The sequence below is a fragment of the Benincasa hispida genome, chromosome 5 (genome assembly GCF_009727055.1).
Source record: "Benincasa hispida cultivar B227 chromosome 5, ASM972705v1, whole genome shotgun sequence".
In the NCBI taxonomy this organism is placed as follows: domain Eukaryota; kingdom Viridiplantae; phylum Streptophyta; class Magnoliopsida; order Cucurbitales; family Cucurbitaceae; genus Benincasa; species Benincasa hispida.
Window position 1 is genome coordinate 35,615,139 of NC_052353.1, and position 20,468 is coordinate 35,635,606.

Below are 20,468 nucleotides of genomic sequence, written 5' to 3' on the forward strand. Positions count from 1 at the left end.
CAAAACAAAAGCCTTTTGTGGCCACAACTAATTGTAGCCTAATTAAAAAATGAAAAAACCTAAGTGTCTATAACAATCCCTAAATAACGATGAATTTTGATTATTATATTGTTATGTTATTGAGCACCATTTAGGGCATTCATTGACTTCATGGTTAGGAAAACTCACATGGTTGGATGTAAATTAATGTAAATGAAAATAAAAGCTGTATTTTGAACATGCATAAAAGCATTACCCTATTCAACAATACTTTTGTGGGGATTTATCAAAAATAAGACGTTTAAGTTTTCACCTTACAAAACTAATATGCTTTTTAAAAAATCGTTATAATGGTTTTTCTCGATGCATCTAGTCTGAGATTGACCACTGAGATTTTATTAAAAAAATAACTTTTTGTAACTTATCGATTATTTTGCGCCTTCTCTATAGATCTCGCTAGAATTACACGCCGAGATTTGCTAATTTTTCCAAATATTATGCAATCTTTCCATATCTTTCCAAAATAAAAAAATACACTACCAAATAGTTTACAATTTGGAGAAATTTGAAAAGATAATTGGAAATATATATTTAGTGTCACACCCCGCCCCGAGCCCGCACTCCTGAGCCTGAGGAGAGGCATGAGGGACCGCATATACCACCCTTTTGTGATACCTACTATCCAACTAAACCTCTTTACTACACTCAATAAACATTAAGTCAAGGAGATAACAACAACTGATTAAGTAGGCCCACTTTATTACAACAATTTAATGTTCATACAACTCCAAGACTTAACTACAAAGTTTACAACAATAACTAATTAAAACCCTCTGGAAGTGTAATTGTGGCTTGTGGCAGACCTTGACCTTAGCAGCAACCTGAAACTCCTCACCTTTCGCTACCTGGGAAGAAAAACATGAAATAACAGAATGAGCTTCACAAAGCTCAGTGAGTGGTAAACAACTTCTACAGTCTATTTCAACTCATATATAACAAGCATATCATAAATACGAGGTTACATTCAAACTTCAATTTCGAATGGTTCTATTCTCAACTCTATCTACATGCACGGTAGATAGCTAAACTGATAATTACTTAGAATGAGTCTATTCTCTACCTACACACACGGTAGATAGTTAGCTGTTATTAATCATGAATGCTTACTCTGATGCGTTCCCTTTTGTTCCCTATGTCCTCTATGTGCACATAGCTCTCTGCTCATGGGCTCAGAAGCTAGGCCCGTCGGCCCTCTGACCATCCCATACGAGGATCCTCCCACAGGCTCAGGAACTAGACCTCTCGGTCCCCTGACCATTCCGTGAGGTTTTGCTTTTGGGCTCAGGAACTAGGTTTATTGACCCCCTGACCATCCCAATCACATAATCTCATTCTCATGCTAGATACTCATTCATAACATAAGTATATACAATTACTCTAAAAGATATGCTTTAAGACTTAAAGGAAATTATCTCTCACCTTGGTAAGGTAGGAATCTTCCTTTCTAGAAGTTCCTTGATCTTCTCGAGCTCCTCTTTTGAACCCTAAGATCCAGATTCAATTTAAAGCTTAGGTTACTTAATTCTACAAACATTCTCTAAAATATCTTAGGAATATTACCTAAAAATCTTAGATTAGAACTCCTCGTGGTTTGGCTGGAATCTTCAAAACATCAAGACTGGCTCATCTTACCTGACAGCTCGACCCTTCTGTATTTTCCTCATTATCTAGCCCGATTCCTTGGAGCTTCTTCTCCAGTAGCCCACCATAAAAACTAGACTCTCATAGCTTTCAAGTGGTTTTGGAATCACTCCAAACGCACGAGTATTTTGAGAGAACTTCTCGTCCCAAATTGATGCTACTTCCAGACCTTCCTGTACGACAGCATCTTCCCCTCTTGATACCTCTTGACCAACGCATGGTCTTACTATCAACACATAGCCTCCTCCCAATTAAACCTCATACCCTCTTCTTTATGTTCTTTGAAGAGAATTTGAGTTCTCATCTGAAGCCTTTGGCCCTATTTATAGGCATCCAAGATCTCTCTAAGGACGACACCTCTTACTTGGCCGCATGTCCAAGTGTCTTTTCCTTATACTATTAACGCAATCTTACATCCTCGCAACCCAAGATATCTTGCTCCCCTTTTACCAATGCATAGCCCTCAATTTTGCATGTCTTCTTGTGCATCCACCTCATTTGCTTAAGGCCTAAGGTTTCCTCCTAACTAGCCACATGTCTTGATGACGTCCTTGAATGCGTCCATCCTTCATATGTGTTCATCTAACAAAAAATGCTCCCATCCAATTGTCGCAACATTCCTATGTCCAGACACCATCAATTGGCGCATGCATCCACATGCTTCGGATGTCCTTGGCTCATAGCACATCACTAATGCATAACAACTTTTGGGTCGACTTGGTTCTCAACTCAACACCTCAAGGCATAGCTCACCATCGCCTAGGTTCTTGCTAACACATCCCTTATAACCAACGCAACCAACCTCTTGAACCTTATTACCACAAGCCTTAGCAATGCAAGGACAATTCACCATGCGTCCACCTTAGCTCGTTCCATCGCCTAGCTCATACTTTAGCAAGGCCGCCACATCCATCGCGTAGTAAGGCCGCCGCATCCATCGCATAGCAAGGCCGTCGCATCCATCGCGTAGCAAGGTCACTGCGTAGCATCACCGCAGGCCCTCGAACCGCATGCTCTCACGTAGCATCACCGTATGCCCTCGGCCGCATCACTACATGCCCTCACGTAGTACTGCCGCAACCATCACATCCATTGCATCCATCGCGCCGCATGCGTTGTTCTAACCTCTCAAGACATTGGCTGCCGTATGCGTTGTTCTAACCTCTCAAGACATTGGCTGCAGTGTGTGTTTCTCTTGGCCACACTTTGGCTTCCTTCAATTCCCCAAATAACCTCTAAAAGCTTCATGGCTAACGCATGGCACCACACTAATGCATTGTTAAATACTTAGTCATTTTTGCCTTGGCTTCCAACGCATAGTTCAATTTTTACTAGTTAACGCTTATCTCAAACTACTCAAGGAAAATTTATTCAACACTTAGAAATTTCCTTCACTTCAACATAGAATTTAACTTTCACCTGCATAAGTAGGAAAAATGAAAATCCGGGTTTCACATTTAGGTAATCAGTAAATCAATTTAGGAATTCGTTTAATTTTGTGGATCTCAGTGTTAATCTCAGACAAATTAACACTAAGATTCGTTATATTTGAGCTTTCTCAGTAAAAAAGCAGACATAATTAACACTAAAGTTCGATATATCTGAGCTTTCTCAAATCTCAGGTAGAATTAACATCAAAATTCAATATATATCCTAAATTTTACCCCATTTTTTTCCAAAATTTGATCTTTTCGAAAATTTACAAATGATAGTGCAATCATCTTGAATCAATTTGAAAAATCTATTTTGACAGTTGGAAAACTAAGATTTTGGGGAGTAAATTTTGTCCACACAGAGCGCCTCTAACAAAAAAACGAAATCCCCATAATCTTAGTTTGTTCATTTTCTCCATATCACAGTCCCTCGAACCTTCTCTCTAGGTATGTTGGTCTTTGCTCCCTAATGCAATTTTTGGATTATTAGGTATGGTGGTGTTCTTTCCTACCATGCAACGTTTCATTTTGGGATTTTAGTCTGTTGCAGGTTCTTCATTCTTGTTATTTGGTTGATCATTTTAGGTTCGTCAGTTTTTCCATCTAGTTATAACGATTCTTTGCCTATTTGTAATTTTTATGTTCCTTAGTTGTTGAAAAACTTGTGATTTTTTTCTCTAGTTTGTAAATGGTTGTTGGATTTTATGTCCTAAAATTTGTTGTTTGTAAACAATGAATGTATTCTATTTTTACAATAAAGTTGTTATTGAGGTTTATTCAATAAAGATATTATTGAATATGTGGATTGCACCTAAAAACCGTAATTCCAATAAACTAAGAATCACTGACTATAGCATGAATACTTGAACTATATGTAGAGACATAAAAGTGGATCAAGTTCGAGTAATAGCCAAAACAGTCTATAGTATAAGGATAAAGGCTAGGTACCTTATCCTAGGGAAATTATGGATGCGACCCACTTTGTAATTGATATAAACGATGTGATCCTGAATCGTTCATAGGGAGATATGCGAATGGAGGCGTCCTATGCAATGAGTTTGCATAAAACCGGACTGCAAAATAGTCACTTTTACTTTATAACACCATTTACTATTAAGACTGACTATTTCAATACGATGACCTAGGTAACTCGATCTTAAATCCTTAGTTAATTATGAACTCCTATTTATTTGAGATTATCTTTTAATCTACATAGGTGAGAGTGACCCGAGTTTGCCAACTCAATAAGCCCTCCATTTTAGGCATAAGATCGGGTAGATAGCTAGGGACATAGTCTTGCAAGATAGAATTTACTCCTACCCGATTTTAGAGATAGTAAATAGGTTGTTCTCTTAAGTGCTGATTCCAGGTCTTGAACAAGGAGCCCCATCCTCTCATTGGCTTGAGAGGGACTCGGTTTGGTGGTTGGACCACAAATCAATTATATAAGAAGATCAGTGGGACATAGGAAACATGATATAACTACATGGGTAAAACGGTAATTTTGACCCAACTGTAATTATGAAAAACCTATGACGGATCAATTTACTAATCATGATTATATCTAGTGGATAAAAATATATGTATAGTAAGGAGAGATCAGCTACTGGGCTATAGTTGAGTGTTCCGGTAGTTAACGAATGTTGGTTAACTAGGTTAACTAGTATAGTTAGTTAATCTCGGATCGTTAGAGCTCATGATCTGTAGGTCCATTAGGTCCCCCTGCTAGCTCATATCAAACTAAACCTTAGAACAGCGCGACGAGAGAATTTGAATTGTTCATATTCGGTTTATGAAACAAGTGTCATTTATATTCGATATACTTAACGTAGTATTATTGTTTAATTATGTATTAAACAATTTGAAGAGTTGAAAATATTTAAATATGATTTAAATATTGGTCACATGAATAGGGATTCATGATTGAGATTGGTGTTAATTATTAATTTAATATTTGATATTAAATTAATATTATTAATTACATTGTTTAATTTATTATTTAAAATTCATTTTATAATTTGATATATGATATTAAACTAATATTAAGTAAATTGTTTAATTAACTATTAGAATTAATTTTATTTAAGTTTGGTTTTAAAATTAATTTTACTTGAAATTAATTATTTGAAATATATTTTATAAAAAAAATAATTTTAATTGAATTTTAGAAATTCAATTTTAATTGAATTTTAAGTTAGTGGTTTTTCCCACATTTTGGATCTCTTTAACACCTCAAATCCCACTTAATTAGTGAAAAATTTAGTGTCAATTTGCTGTCATCTTGAGATTGATTTAACCTTGCATGATTTCTTCTTTAAATAGAAGAAAATTTGTTGAGGTTTGAGTTCCTTTGGGCTAGCTTGTGAAGCTAAATTTCTCTCTCAAAGTTCATTACACCAAAGCAGTCTCAAACTTTGTTTTTCCTTCAAATTCATCACAAATTTGGATCCCACAATCCATTCTAAGGCTGGAGAATAGTGAGAAATGTTGGGATTGATGCCCTAAATCTCGTAGGGTCCAATAGTTTGAAAACTTTGTATGAACAAACTCTTATGTGATTAATAATATATGATATTCTTATTTACTTTGTCTATAAAATATGTGATATTTTAGTTGCATTGACCACAAACTAATAAACTAACATCCAAGGTTATCGTTGGAACTTAAACATGTATGTGGAGACATACAAGTGGATCATATTTAAGTGATAACTAAAGTGGTCTGTAGTAGATCGATAAGGCTGAGTACCTTATCTTGGTGACACTACGAGTATGGCCAGTTTTATATGTGTTATAATTGTTGTAAGTGCTACAAATGATCTGATCCTAATCATTCATGTATTAGACATGTGAATCGAGATATTCTATACATAGGAGTTTGTATAAGACCGGACCATGAAATGTTTAGTCTCATTATATAACGCCGTTCATAATAGAGACTTTTATTTCACCAGGATGACCATAGGTAACATGACCTGAATCTTGAGTGAGTTGTGAACTCTTGCCTATGAGGGCGGTTCTTTGATTTGTATGGTAAAAGTGGCTAGATCGCTGGTTCAACAAGTCTACCATTTTGGGGATTCGTCTAATTGGGGAGTTGAGAATATAGCTACACTAGATGAAATTTATAACTTCCACGAAGTAGGTGTAAATAGATAAATTTCTCCCTTAAGGGTTGATTTCGGGTCATGAACAATATGGTGCCACACTCTCTACTGGCTCGAGAGGGGTTTAGTCATAGTGGGACATGATCTATTGTTCATTAGAGGGATCAGTGGTACTTAAGAAGTAAGATATAACTACAAGAAAAAAACGTAATTTGGCCCAGCTGTACTTACGAACAATTTGGGAAGGGTCATCATACTGTTAATTGGTTATATCAAATGGACACAAAAATATATCTGTAGTATGAAGAGTGCAGCTATCGATCTTTAGTGAAGTGCCCGACGGTTAACAGATGGTGGATAATGTAATTAAAAAGTTTAATTAATTACTCATGTACCATTAGAGTTTCAAGCTACAGGTCCATAAGATCCCCTTGGCAGTTCAAAAGGATTTAGTTGATAATCAGTTTTTGGTTTAATTTGAATTGTTCAAGTTAATAAGAGGGAATTTAGTTATTTATGATATAATTAAATTGATTCAATTATATATGATATAATTGTTATAATGTATTTGATACATTATAGTTTAATTGGAGGAAATAAATATTTGAATGAGATTCAAGTATATTTTCTATGAATGAGATTTATAGTTGTTAAATTTAATATAAATATGATTTATATTAAATGCCATAAAATAGAGAAAAGAAACTATAGTTTATATTGTATATGACACAATATTTAAACTATAGGTTATATGTTATATTTGATATAACATATAATTTAATATAAATATGATGTGATAAGTTAGCTAGTTATCATAATTTTTTTTTTATTATTTTGAATAATAACCACTCCTATTTTCTCTCCAACCTCCTTGTTGGGTGGTTATTTGGTTTTATGGTAGAAGGAATAAAAGAAATGAGTTTCTATTTTTTTTAGAGACTAACGTGAAAATATGTACATGATTGAAGGATTTTGCTATACGATAGAGAGTAGCACAGAATCGTTCTGTGTCTGCTTCAATCTTCTTCCTCCGAACTCAGACAAACCCTCCTCACCAAAATAGTCAGAGCCCACCACTCCTGAGTTATCACCTTGAAAATACCAAAGGTTCACTATGGTAGTGTCTCTATTTGGTTCATGAAGTTCTTGAAGAAGGTCTTCAAGATTTTGCTGAGTTCGAGGTTCATGACTGTTCGAGAGATTTACAAGAAGAAAAGTTCTTCAAAGTTAATATCTATTGAATCCTTTTCTTCTTTCAAGCATGTTGTAATTTACTTATGAATGCATATCTTGTTTGTTTACTGTAAACTTAGTTTTCAATAAAAATGAAATTTGGACGATCTGCTTCCACTTAAAGATCTCCTTCAAAACGAGTTCCTTCAATTTGTATGAGAGTCAGGTTGTAGTTCTGATTCCAAGTTCCATTTCTTTATTAAAATTCGTTTACATTTTTTGTAGATTTAATTTCTTCATTGCATTTATATGATAAATATTTGTGAATGTTTGTTTATGGATGTTCCGGGATAGAAGTCTCTGTTTATGGCTTTATGTTTAAATTTCACAAAGTTAATTTGTAAGGGCCCTTGCGTTTTTGGGCAATAAATTGCAATCGAGTCTGTATACTTTAAGTTTTGAGTCGCTTGTGAGGCTTCAGAAGAAGGGTTGTAGTGCGTTTCGATGGATACGAAGCGGTAGTTTTCTCATCGTATAGCTGGAGCTAAATGATTGTTTAGATTTTGTTATGCTATCGTGTAGAGTTTACTAAACGATCGTATAATATTTGCTAAACGATCGCATATCTAATGCTATACAATCGTGTAGAGTTTGCTACATAATCATGTTGTGTTGGTTGCATGATCGCGTAGGCGCTCGATGGGTAAATGATCGCTCGGTATATGATACTCGATGCAAGCTTGCGTGCTAAACGATCGTGTAGACTATCATGTTCATCGCATAGTCATTAGCTACATGATCACATAGTATACAATACTCGACGCTCGTTACACAATCGTGTAGACTTTCATGCTCATCTCATAGTCAAAAGCTATGTGATAGCATATAAACGATCGTCTATACTCGACACCTCACTGCTTGACGATCAGGCGTTTACTACATGATCAAGCTACAAGGGTTCTTGTTGGAGTGGTTCAAGACCCGATTCACTTATTCCGAATCGGTGGAATCAATTTTTATTATAAGTTAGCCTTAATTTTTGTTTTTTGTGTTTGAGATTATCTATTCCGGTCCATCAACTTTAGTTCAATATACATGTGATGTATGTTTATTTTATATGCCATAATGTATGTCATATAGTTTTAAAACCCACCATAGGTTATGCATTTATTTTCATGCATCATTTTATATTATAAGTGTTATAATATATTAGTATGCATGATTTAAATTATATAAAGCATGCTCATGCATCATATAATATAAGAGTTATACTATATGCATGCATGCATTATAGTATATCTATGCATCATTTATATTATAAATGTTATAATATAAGGTTGAATGGTTGTATGGAATGTACGTTATAGCTTAATTCATTACTTGTTTATATAAAAGTTATATATTAGTAATGAATGAACATTGCATGAAGCATGACACTACCTTAGGTTATTTTATAATTTTTATAAATGACTTATGTATGTCCAGCTTGCAATGATTGGTTTTAATTGTTTCATTTCTTATAAGTGTTATAATAAATGAAATTATAATTCAAATCAATAATAAAGAGTTGCATGCAAACCTTAGGCTATAATCATTTTTTAAAAGTGTTTTAAAATTTAATTGAGATAGACCTAAGATTACATTTCTAATGAGATTAGAAATCTAAGTTTGATGTTTTAAATCAGTTTAATAGGATTAAATTGATTCCTAATAAAAGATTAAATATGTAACAAATGTATCTATAAGGGACCATTTGTCTAAGGCTGGTTCTGGCTAGGCTGGGGTACTTAAGTCGATGGAAACATCGCACCCTTACCTGGGAACCTACTTGGAAAGGTGAATTAGATAGATTTGTTACATGCATGCAAGTTTGATGAAAGTCTGTTAAAGAGTTTAATGAGACTAGAATCAAAATTATTTAATCATTAACGACAAGTGTTGTTTTTTAGCAAATTAAACAAATACTTAGATAAAACTAATAGCCGGATTTTCTCAGTTAATAAACCCTAGGTAGAACACTCAGTGGGAGGAAAATGGGGTATGATACTTCACTTTAACCTGTACACATTTCTCCCTAAAAGTTCACACCGTGAGATCAACTCTCGACCTTGAGGCACCATGGATGTCCCCCTATGGGTGGCGTTTGGGTAGGTTAATACCAAGGTGAATGGGAAGAGTGTTCATAGTAAGTGGGAGCGGGACGTGTGACAACATATCCCTCGGTCTCTCTCATTAGATTGGATAATGTTTCATGCATCGCCTCGAGGCATCGTGGTGTCCCCCTCAAGGGTGGCAGTTTTGCACGACGCTTTATTTGATCTCCAGAAATGGATAGAGTTGCTTTAGTCTTTTTTTCTAATCAGCTTTTTCATAAGGTTAGCTCATTAGGGCATAACTCTAGAACCTAAAATGAGGGGTTACACTTACACAGAATTGTTAAGGATGTTAACAAATTTTGGACTGAACAATGGTGACTATTAGTACAGTTACAAGAAGTTGTCTCTATCTAATGGTTGAGAATGTCTCATTTTAGTGAAAGGGCACTTGATCACCCTACGGTGACTTTTGTCTTGCCTCACTGAAACATCATTGCAAAATAGATGTCCCTTAGGGTACACTGGACTATTTTGCTAAAACTTGTTTGGTTTTCTAAAAGGGGTTCAATGCATGTAGACTTAATTAAGTTTGTTCTTTTTCAGCAATTTTATATGGCTACCGCGACTCTAAGTTTACTTGCCGCCGACAAATTAACTGGCGAAAATTGGAAAAACACCATAAACACGATTTTAATCATCGATGACTGATGTTTCGTCCTAATGGAGGCGTGTCCTTTAATTCCACCTCCTATTGCTACTCGAAATGTTTGAGAAGCTTATGAGTGCTGGACAAGGGAAAACGAAAAGGTCCAAGCATATATCTTGGCAAGCCTTAACGAAGTCTTGGCCAAGAAGCATGAACCCATGGTCACTGCACGTGAGATCATGGAGTCCCTGAGGGGAATGTTCGAATAATGATGTGTTATTTTATTAAGTGGAAATACAGATGAAATGCGTTGATGGATTGCATTTTGCACTCAAGTTTCCCCAGCGGAGTTCAAGTGTAAATTCCTCTGAGTTTCCTGGTAAGTCCAGGGTCGAACATAGGGACTTGTGAAAATAGTTGCGTTGGTAATATTTATGAAAACTTTGTGGTAACCAAGTAAATAAATAAAGTGTGGGCGTGTTGTTGCGTTGATGAAAAAGAAGTAAATAAAGGCGGCGGATTTGAAAAAGATAGCTGCATTGATAGATGCAATGAGTATGCGATAAACAGGTTGAGAAGATCTTTAGCTAGCATTACTCGGGAATGCATCAAACTTTGCGATCATGTTACAACCATGCACAGCAAGTCATTTCCCAATGTAAATGCGATGCTCCTAAGTCTAGGATGCATGTGTTGAATGCAAAATGTCCATAGAGCTTATCCCTAAGTCTCTACTCTTGTCCTATGCATTGATGCAAAATGCATGAAAGCAAGTGACCGCATACAATCATATCTTATTGCTAAGATGCATGCGATGCATTAATAACAAATAGTGCTCATTCTTAAGCGCCTATCTCCCATTTATGCGTTCTAATCTGGTTCTTCCAAACCTAGATTCTGACCCGACCTTCCCAAGTCTAGATCCTGTCTTTAGACTACCCTCCCAAGTATCTCTAATAGACGAATGAAGCATACATAAACAAGATAATCGCAAAGATGAAGATTCCTTCGTTATGCTAGCTAACTACTTCTCAACCCATTCAACTAATTTAGCTACTCATGCATAAATAACAGAGAGTGAACAGATATAGAGAAAAACATTCCATTCCTATAACCGAGTTGAGTACAAAATGACAGTGGAAAGTAAAGGTAGAGAGCCTGGTAGCAATTCCTTGCTGACCGAGGCTTTTTACACTGAATCTCTATTCTGATCTATAAATGTTCCTATTTTCGTAGGCGTCGGCCCTCTCTCTATCTTAGAGCTTCTGGTGCTTTCCCAAAATTATTGGAACGATCTACCGGCACACCTCCTTCCTCCCCTCCGCCTTAAAATGAAAGAAAACTATGGATAGAGGCGTGAACTTGTAAAGTGATGAAGTAATCGACTGGTTAACCCCTTTTATGAAGAATACACTTGGTATTTATAGAGCTTCCATGGTGAAAGGCGGTTTCTCTCTCCCGGTTGTACAGATGGGACAGCTTTAATTCCTGATTGACGCGCCGAATAATTATCACCGATAAAGCTGAATGTACTTTGTGACCGTTATTGGCTGTCAATTTAATTTGGATCCGACTGTCATCAACTTTCTATTCCATCGCTCTTAATTATTCTTTCACCCGGATGCGCCTACCATGTTGCACTGACCAAGTTGCGGTGATTTTTCTTGGGTGAATGTTTGCGAGCACGATCAACGCAAATTATTTTGGTGAAGTTGTGCTCGATCAGTGAATTCCTATGATCGCCATCTTTGTATTGCGTTAACGCATAGTCTGCACGAAAATATAAAGATCAAATTTTCTAATGCGTTGGACACATGCAACCGCAATATTATAGATTTTATGCTTAATGGACGCAATTTAACATATTTCATCAACGCAATCCAACATTGTTTAAGAACTTAGTACTATGATAACGTGAATTTCTGCCCGTTATCACACAACCATCCGCACAGCTCAGGCATGACGCTCTCAAGTACATATTCAATTCACATATGCAAGAGGGGTCATCTGTTCGGGAACACGTTCTCAACATGATGATCCAATTCAACGTGGCGGAGATGAATGGGTCAAGCATTGATGAGGCTAGCCAGGTTAGCATCATTTTGGAATAATTACCAGAAAGCTTCCTTCACTTCTATTGCAATGCTGTTCTAATTAGAATTGACTAAAACCTGACTACTCTGCTCAACGAGCTACATAATTTCCAATCTTTGTTCAAAAGCAAGAAAAAGAAGGATGAAACAAATGTTGCTTCATCTTCTAAAAAGTTCCACAAAGGTTCGACCTCTAGAACTAAGTCTGCACCTTCTTCCTCTGGCACCAAAAAGTGGAAGAAGGAGAAGGGTGGAAAGGGGAAGGTTGCTGCTAACCCAGGAGTTGCTGCTCCAAGGGGTAGACAAATAGTGAGGGTTGACAAGGGAAAATGTTTCCATTGTAACCAGAACGGGCACTAGAAGAGGAACTGCCAGATATTTGGTAGAAATGAAGAAGGCCAAACAAGGTAAATATGATTTGCTTGTTTTGGAACTTGTTTAGTGGAGAATGATGATTCTGCCTGAATTATTGACTCTAGGGCCACTAACCATGTTTGTTCTTCATTTCAGGGAATTAGTTCCTGGTGGCAACTTAATGCTGGTGAGATGATGATGCTACTTTTCTTGAGGAGGACCACATAAGGGAGTACAAACCCAGAAGTAAAATCGTGTTGAATGAGCTTTCCAAAGAAACTATTGAATCTTCAACAAGAGTTGTTGAAAAGCCTAGTACCTCAACTAGAGTTGTTGAAGTAGGTTCATTTAATAGGTAAAATCTACCTCAAGTGTAGAGGGAACCTTGACATAGTAGGAGGGTTGTGAACCTACCTATTCACTATATGGGTTTAACTGAAATCCTAGCTATGGTAGTTGATGGCAAGGTTGAGGATCCATTGTCTTTCCAGAAGAAAATGGAAGATGTTCACAGGGATGAATGGATCTCGAAATGGAGTCTATGTACTTCAATTCAGTATGGGATCTTGTAGATCAACCTAATGGGGTTAAACTTATAGGTTGTAAATGGATCTAAAAGAGGAAATGGGGTGCTGATGGGAAGGTGCAAACCTTTAAGGCTAGACTGGTGACAAAGNAAATGGATCTAAAAGAGGAAATGGGGTGCTGATGGGAAGGTGCAAACCTTTAAGGCTAGACTGGTGACAAAGGATTATACCCAGGTAGAGGAAGTCGACCATGGGGACACTTCCTCGCCTCTTGCCATGCTGAAGTCTATCCGAATCCTCCTATCTATTGCCTCATATTATGACTATGAGATATGGAAAATGGATGTCAAGACTGTTTTTCTGAATGGCAATCTTGAGGAGACCATTTATATGGTGCAGCCTGAGGAATTCATAATCCAAGTCAAGAGCAAAAGGTTTGCATGCTTAATCAGTCCATTTATGGACTAAAACAGGCATCTCGATCTTGGAATATAAGGTTTGATACTGCAATCAAATCTTATGGTTTTGATCAGAATGTTGATGAGCCTTGTGTCTACAAGAAGATCATCAACAGTTCAATAGTTTTCTAGTGTTATATGTAGATGATATCCTACTCATTGGGAATGATGCAAGTTTACTAACTATAGTTAAGAACTCGCTAGCGATCCAATTCAAAATGAAAGATTTTGGAGAGGCTCAGTTTATTCTGGGTATTCAGATATTTCGAGATCGAAAGAACAAAATGCTAGCACTCTCTCAGGCATCGTATATTAACCAAATGCTTGTTAGCAGAACTTCAAGAAGGGCCTAATGCCTTTCAGACACGAAGTTACTTTGTCTAAGAAACAGTGTTTTAGGACACCTCAAGAGGTTGAGGATATGAGACGGATCCGCTATACATCTGCAATGGGCAGTTTGATGTATGTGATATTATGTACTAAACTTGACATCTGCTACACAGTGGGGATAGTCAGTAGATATCAGTCTAATCCAGGATTAGGTCACTGAATAGCTGTTAAGAACATCCTCAAGTATCTACGGAGAATGAGAGACTACATGCTTGTGTATGGTTCTAAGGATTTTATCCTTACAGAATACATGGACTTTGAGTTTTAGACTGATAAGGATTCTAGGAAATCTACTTCAGGATCAGTGTTCACTCTTAACGGAGGAGCAGTAGTATGACGAAGCACCAAGCAGGGGTGCATTGCGGATTCCACCATGGACACTGAGTATATAGTGCCTTGTGAAGCTCGTAAGGATGCCGTTTGGCTCAAGAAATTCTTGACTGATCTGGCAGTTGTTCCAGACATGTCAAAGCTCATCACATTTTATTCTGATAATAATGGTAATGTGGCTAATTCCCGAGAGCCTAGGATTCATAAGCACGACAAACACATAGAGTGGAAGTATCATCTCATCCGAGAGATTGTGCATTGAGGGGACGTGATTGTCACAAGGATAGCTTTAGAGCACAACATTGTTGATCCGTTTACGAAGGCCCTCATGGCTACAGTGTTTGAGAGTCACCTGCAGAGTATGGGTCTATGGGACAGACCACGATTGGACTAGGGCAACTGGGAGATCTTGTAATGGGCATGTTATGCCCTAGTTTATTGTTTTGTGTACTTATATTTTATTATCTTGTATACCCCACTAGCTTTAGGACAAGTAAGAGATTGTTGGTGTTGGTGCCCTAAATCTTGTAGGGTTCTATAGTTTGTAAATTTTGTATGAACAAACTATTATGTGATTAATAATATATGATATTCTTATTCACTTTGTCTATAAAATATGTAATATTTTAGTTGTATTAACTTCAATAAACTAACATCCAAGGTTATTGTTGTAACTTAAACATGTATGTGGAGACATACAAGTGGATCATGTTTAAGTGATAACCTAAATGGTCTGTAGTAGATGGATAAAGCTGGGTACCTTATACTGTTGACACTATAAGTATGACCCTCTTTGTAGGTGTTATAATTGTTGTAAAGTATTACAAATGATCTGATCCTGATCATTCATGTATTAAACATGCGAGTGGGGGTATTCTATACAAAAGAGTTTTTATAAGACCAGACCATGAAATGTTTAATCTCATTATATAACACCATTCATAATAGAGACTTTCATGTTACCAAGATGACCATAGGTAACATTACCTGAATCCTGAATGAGTTGTGAACTCCTACTTACGAGGGCAGTCCTTTGATTTGTATGGGTGAGAGTGGTCAGATCACCGACTCAACAAACCTACCATTTTAGGAATTCGTCTGATTGGGGAGCTGGGAACACAACTACATAAGATGCAATTCACTCATTCCCCGAAGAAGGGGTAAGTAGATAAATTACTCCCTTAAGGGCTGATTCCAGATCTTGAACAATGTGGCACCACACCCTCTCCTGGCCCGAGAAAGGTTTTGTCATAGGGGGACTATGGTTTAATGTTCATTAGAGAGATCAGTGGTACTTAAGAAGTTAGATGTAACTATAGGGGCAACACGGTAATTTGGCCTAGCTGTACTTACGAGCAATTTGTGAAGGATCATCGTACTATTGATTGGTTATATCTAATGGACACAGAAATATATCTGTAGTGCGAAGAGTGCAGTTGTTGGTCTTTAGTGTAGTGCCCGACAGTTAACGGATGGTGGATAATGTAATTAAAGAGTTGGGTAATTGCAATTGGTAACATTTTTAGGAATAATAACCAAATGTATAACATCATTTTACAAAAATTGCAAGTATAACCAAGTCTATCAGCGATAGACTTCTATTGTTGATAGACTCTTACCAGCGATATGGTCTATCACTGATAGACTTCTACCAATAATATGATCTATCACTGATAGACTATTTAAATTTGGCCATATTTGTAATTTCTTTTACATTATGTTATATTTGAAAATATTTTGGGTCTAATGTCTATATTTGCAACTATCCTTAAAGAGTTTAATTAATTATTCAAGTACTGTTGCAACTTCAAGCTACAGGTCCATAAGGTCCCCTTGGTACCTCAAAAGAATTTAGTTGAGAATCAGTTTTTGGGTTAATTTGAATGGTTCAAATCAATAAGAGGGAATTTAATTATATATGATATAATTGTTATAATGTATTTGATACATTATAGTTTAATTGGAGGAAATAAATATTTGAATGAGATTCAAGTATATTTTCTATGAATGAGATTCATAGCTGTTAAATTTAATATAGATATGATTTACATTAAATGTCATAAAATAGAGAAAAGAAACTATAGATTATATTGTATATGATACAATATTAAAACTATAGGTTATGTGTTATATTTGATATAACATATGGTTTAATATAAATATGATATGATAAGTTGGTTATCATCATTATTTATACACTACAAGAATTTTGGGCTTTAATGTCCATTGAAAAAAGTGAAATCGGATGGATAATGTCAATTTTTTTTTTTTTTAGAAAGCGGATCTTTAATGTTAGTTTTAAACCGACATTGTAGGGGTACCATTAATGTCGGTTTTAAACTGACATTAAAGACCTGCTTAATTTTCCCTCTTTCACTCTCCCTCTATTTTGTATTTTCCCTCCATTTTTTTCATTTCCCTCTTCACTCCCCCCCTATTTTCTTTTTCCTCTCATTCTCACACTACCCTCTTCAGACCCTCTTCTTTCTCATTTCTCTCTTCCAAACCTAGTCGTCTGTGGTGCAGATCCTCGTCATCTATCGTCTGTGGTGTAGATCCTCGTCCTTCGATCATCTGTGGTGTAGATCCTCGTCCGTCGATCATTCGTGGTGCAGACGGATCTGAAGTCACTCCCAGTCATTCGTGGTGTAGATCCTCTCATTTGTCCGTCGTCGGCCACATCCAGTCGCCTAGATCTGAAGTTTAGATATGAAGTTGCTCGAATCCATGTGCCATCATTCGTCATTCGATCTGAAGTCCAAATCTAAATATCTGAAGTTCGCCATTCATCGTTCATCCAGATCAGTATGCTCTTCTTCTCTTTCCTCCCTTAAACTCACAGCAAATTTTTTTCTTATGTTACGCCTCTCAACTGTTTATGTAAATGTCTCAATGAAAGCCAGTTGCGGTTTCACTTCAATATGTCTCTCTACTCCTAGATTTGGGCCTTTTTATGTGTCTATGGCCTTCGAAATTCGACTTGATTAATGGTTTTGTTGTATATGATACATTTGTTAAAGTATTGGCAAGAGTAGTAAAAGTGAAATGTTGAGCGTAAAGCGTTGGGTAGACGATCGTCGATCGTGTAGGTGGGCGATGGACAATCGTATAGTAGATGTGCGGGCGCTAAGCGATAGACTATACGATGGCGCTACGCAATGGGCATGAGCACTAGACGATAGCCCTGTTGCACTAAATGATGAGCAAACGCACTACACGAGAGGCAGAATGCTAAGCGATAGGCGATGACGTTAAGCGATAGGCGAATGCGTTAGATGATAAGGTGTCAATGCTAAACGATGAGCGCGGTAGCTAAACAATAGCCTATGCGCGAGATTGTTTACTAAACGATTGAGCTACACGATGGGCCGCTGGAGCTAAGCGATAGATGCAGGAACTAAATGATTGATTGGCTTAAGAACATGTGCATTATGCTAATTAAATACACTAAAAGAATGCTTGACTCACAGTTTTAATAAGTTTTAGTTTATGACTCACAGTTTTAAAAAAAAGATTCTCTAATTTATTCAACTATTGAGTTTTCTTGTTTTACAGGTGCAACAAAGGGGTAAAGATTTGGTATTGCAACCTCTTTATGCTTTTTCTTGGGGAACTCTAGTAAAGAATTTTTCCTTGAACGTACCATTTATACACATTCCGAATAAACACGGTTAGTTGAATATGAATTATGATCACATTTTCACTTTCAATCCTTTGTTTTAAACCTTTTTTTGTTTGTGATCCTTTAAACAATAGTAGTCAGACAAAGATTCCTATAACTAGACACTGCTGAAGCTGGGGGGTCGAAGGGATCCATACTTACCAATTGGAAAGGGACAGTAAACTCATAATGTTTGTAAAATCATAATGTTTGTATTACTTGTAATTTGTGTTTTCAAGGTCTGAATTATTGTACGACATTTTAAATTATAATTTTATAACAGAATTTATGGATTTAATGTAATAGATTTGCAATCCATACATAAATAATATGTCCTAGCTATAGTGTTCGATGATGATGTGTCATGTTATACTTTTTGACCAAAAAAATGGATTTGGCAACGAAATTTAAAAAAACGAACAACAGTTGATAAAACGGACAAATTCTAGGCTTTAATGTCGGTTGCAAATTTCATTAAAGGGCTTTAATGTCGGTTGCAACCGACATTAAAGACAGTGTTATTAAAGCCCTTTAATGTCGATTTAAAATCGACATTAAAGACAACTGACATTAAAAGGCTTTAATAACACTATCTTTAATCTCGGTTGTCAACTGACATTAAAGCCCTTTAATGTGTGTTTAAAACCGACATTACAGTCCGAAATTCTTCTAATGATATTATTTTTGAGTAATAACGACTCCTATTTTCTCTCCAACCAACTTAGTGGGTGGTTATTTGTTTTGATGGCAAAATGAATAAAAGGAATTAGTTTCTATTTTTTTAGAGACTAACGTGAAATTAACTACACAATTGAAGGCTTTTGCTATACGATAAAGAGTATCATAAAACCGTTCTGTGTATGCTTCAATCTTCTTCCTCCAAACTTAAACAAACCCTCCTAACCAAAATGGTCAGAGCCCACCACTATTGGGTTCTCACCCTAAGAATACCAAAGGTTCACTGTGATAGTGTCTCTATTTGGTCCATGAAGTTTTTGAAGAAGATCTTCAATATTTTGCTGAGTTCGAGGGATTTACAAAAAAAAAAGGTTCTTCAAAGTTAATATGTCTTGAATCATTTTCTTCTTTCAAGCATGCTGTAATTTGTTTATGAATGCATATCTTGTTTGTTTACTGTAAATTTAGTTTTCAATAAAAATGGAACTTGGACGATCCGCTTCTGCCCAAGAATCTCCTTCAAAACAAGTTCCTTCACGGAAGACTCTAGTGGTGGTCCATGAAATGTTCGTGATAAAAAAACAACCAAAGGACAGCTTCAATTTTGAGCTACATCAAGATTTGTACTTCAAACTCTGTTTTTACAGTTTTGAACTAGCATGGTTAATCCTTAAACTAATGTAATTATAGTGCTTAACATCCGAATTACTTCGGCTTGCATGTTTCTAACTCCATCAATGGCGAAGAAGAACAGTAATTCCAATAAGCAAATCATAAACTCTCTATCTTCAACTTCTCTTCCATCCATTCTTCATTCACCTAATGAGGTTTTGAAATTAGGTGAAATCGATAGAAATCTTTGTAATTGATTTGATAGATTTGAAATGAATACGAAAAACAACAATTTTCCTAAAAATTTAATCCAAATGAGAACACAAAAAGCCTAAAATCAAGTTCGACTTCGGCATAAAAAAAAAAAAAAAAAAACGTTAAGATAATCTTGATATCCACAAAATCACTTAGAAAAAACAAAGTTAATCTCCCAATAATTACTTCAATCCCACTCATTGAACTTTTCAAAAGTTTCCACGGTGATTAGTGTGGCTGTTGTTCGATGGTTGTCTACTGTTTTTCCTAGGGTTACTACGTTGTCCATTGTTGTTTGCATTCGAGTTTCTTTGTCCACCGTTGCATGCTATGTTCATAGATGGTGGATTATTAAAGGAAATAGAGTTTTTCTGAGTTTTTTTTAGAATTCTAACCTCTTTTCAAAAGCCAAAAGCTCTATTTGCATATCTATCCAGGAGATGTCTGCACGTCCTTGTCTGGTGGCCACAACTAGATTACACTCTTCATATAGCCCTAACAGTACTTGGGATACTAACGCCCTTGTTGGTACTGGGCTTCCTACAAGTCCCAGGTTTTCTGAGAGTGTCTTCATCGTTCTTATGTAGTCAAGCATGTTCATCGAGCCTTTTCGAGTCGGTTGGAAGAGCTGGCGAAGGTAGTCTTCCTCTGCTCGTGATTGTAGACCAAGTTCTTGTATTGCTGTCCACAAAACCTTGGAGTTTTCACAGCCCATTACCTACATTGCTACCTCTGCACTCATAGAGTTATATAACCAGCCTAATAATTGCTTATCGATGGCCTATAAGAGTTAAACAACATGCAACAGAAGTATCAAGGATTCATAAGCATTCTAATTCACTAATTTTGGCAAAAATGAAAGCATGCTCTTCATAAAAAATGGGTTTTCAGAACATAACTTTGATGAACTCTCCAAGAAAACGCCTGTTCAGCTTCTGTCTTCACTTGATATCAATGTGAACCACCCCAAAGCCTT

General features: G+C 36.3%; 1 pseudogene; it reads right to left on the reverse strand.

The window, feature by feature from the left end:
- The window catches only part of LOC120077311, a 46,274-nt pseudogene that overhangs the window by 1,882 nt on the left and 23,924 nt on the right, over nucleotides 1-20,468 (reverse strand).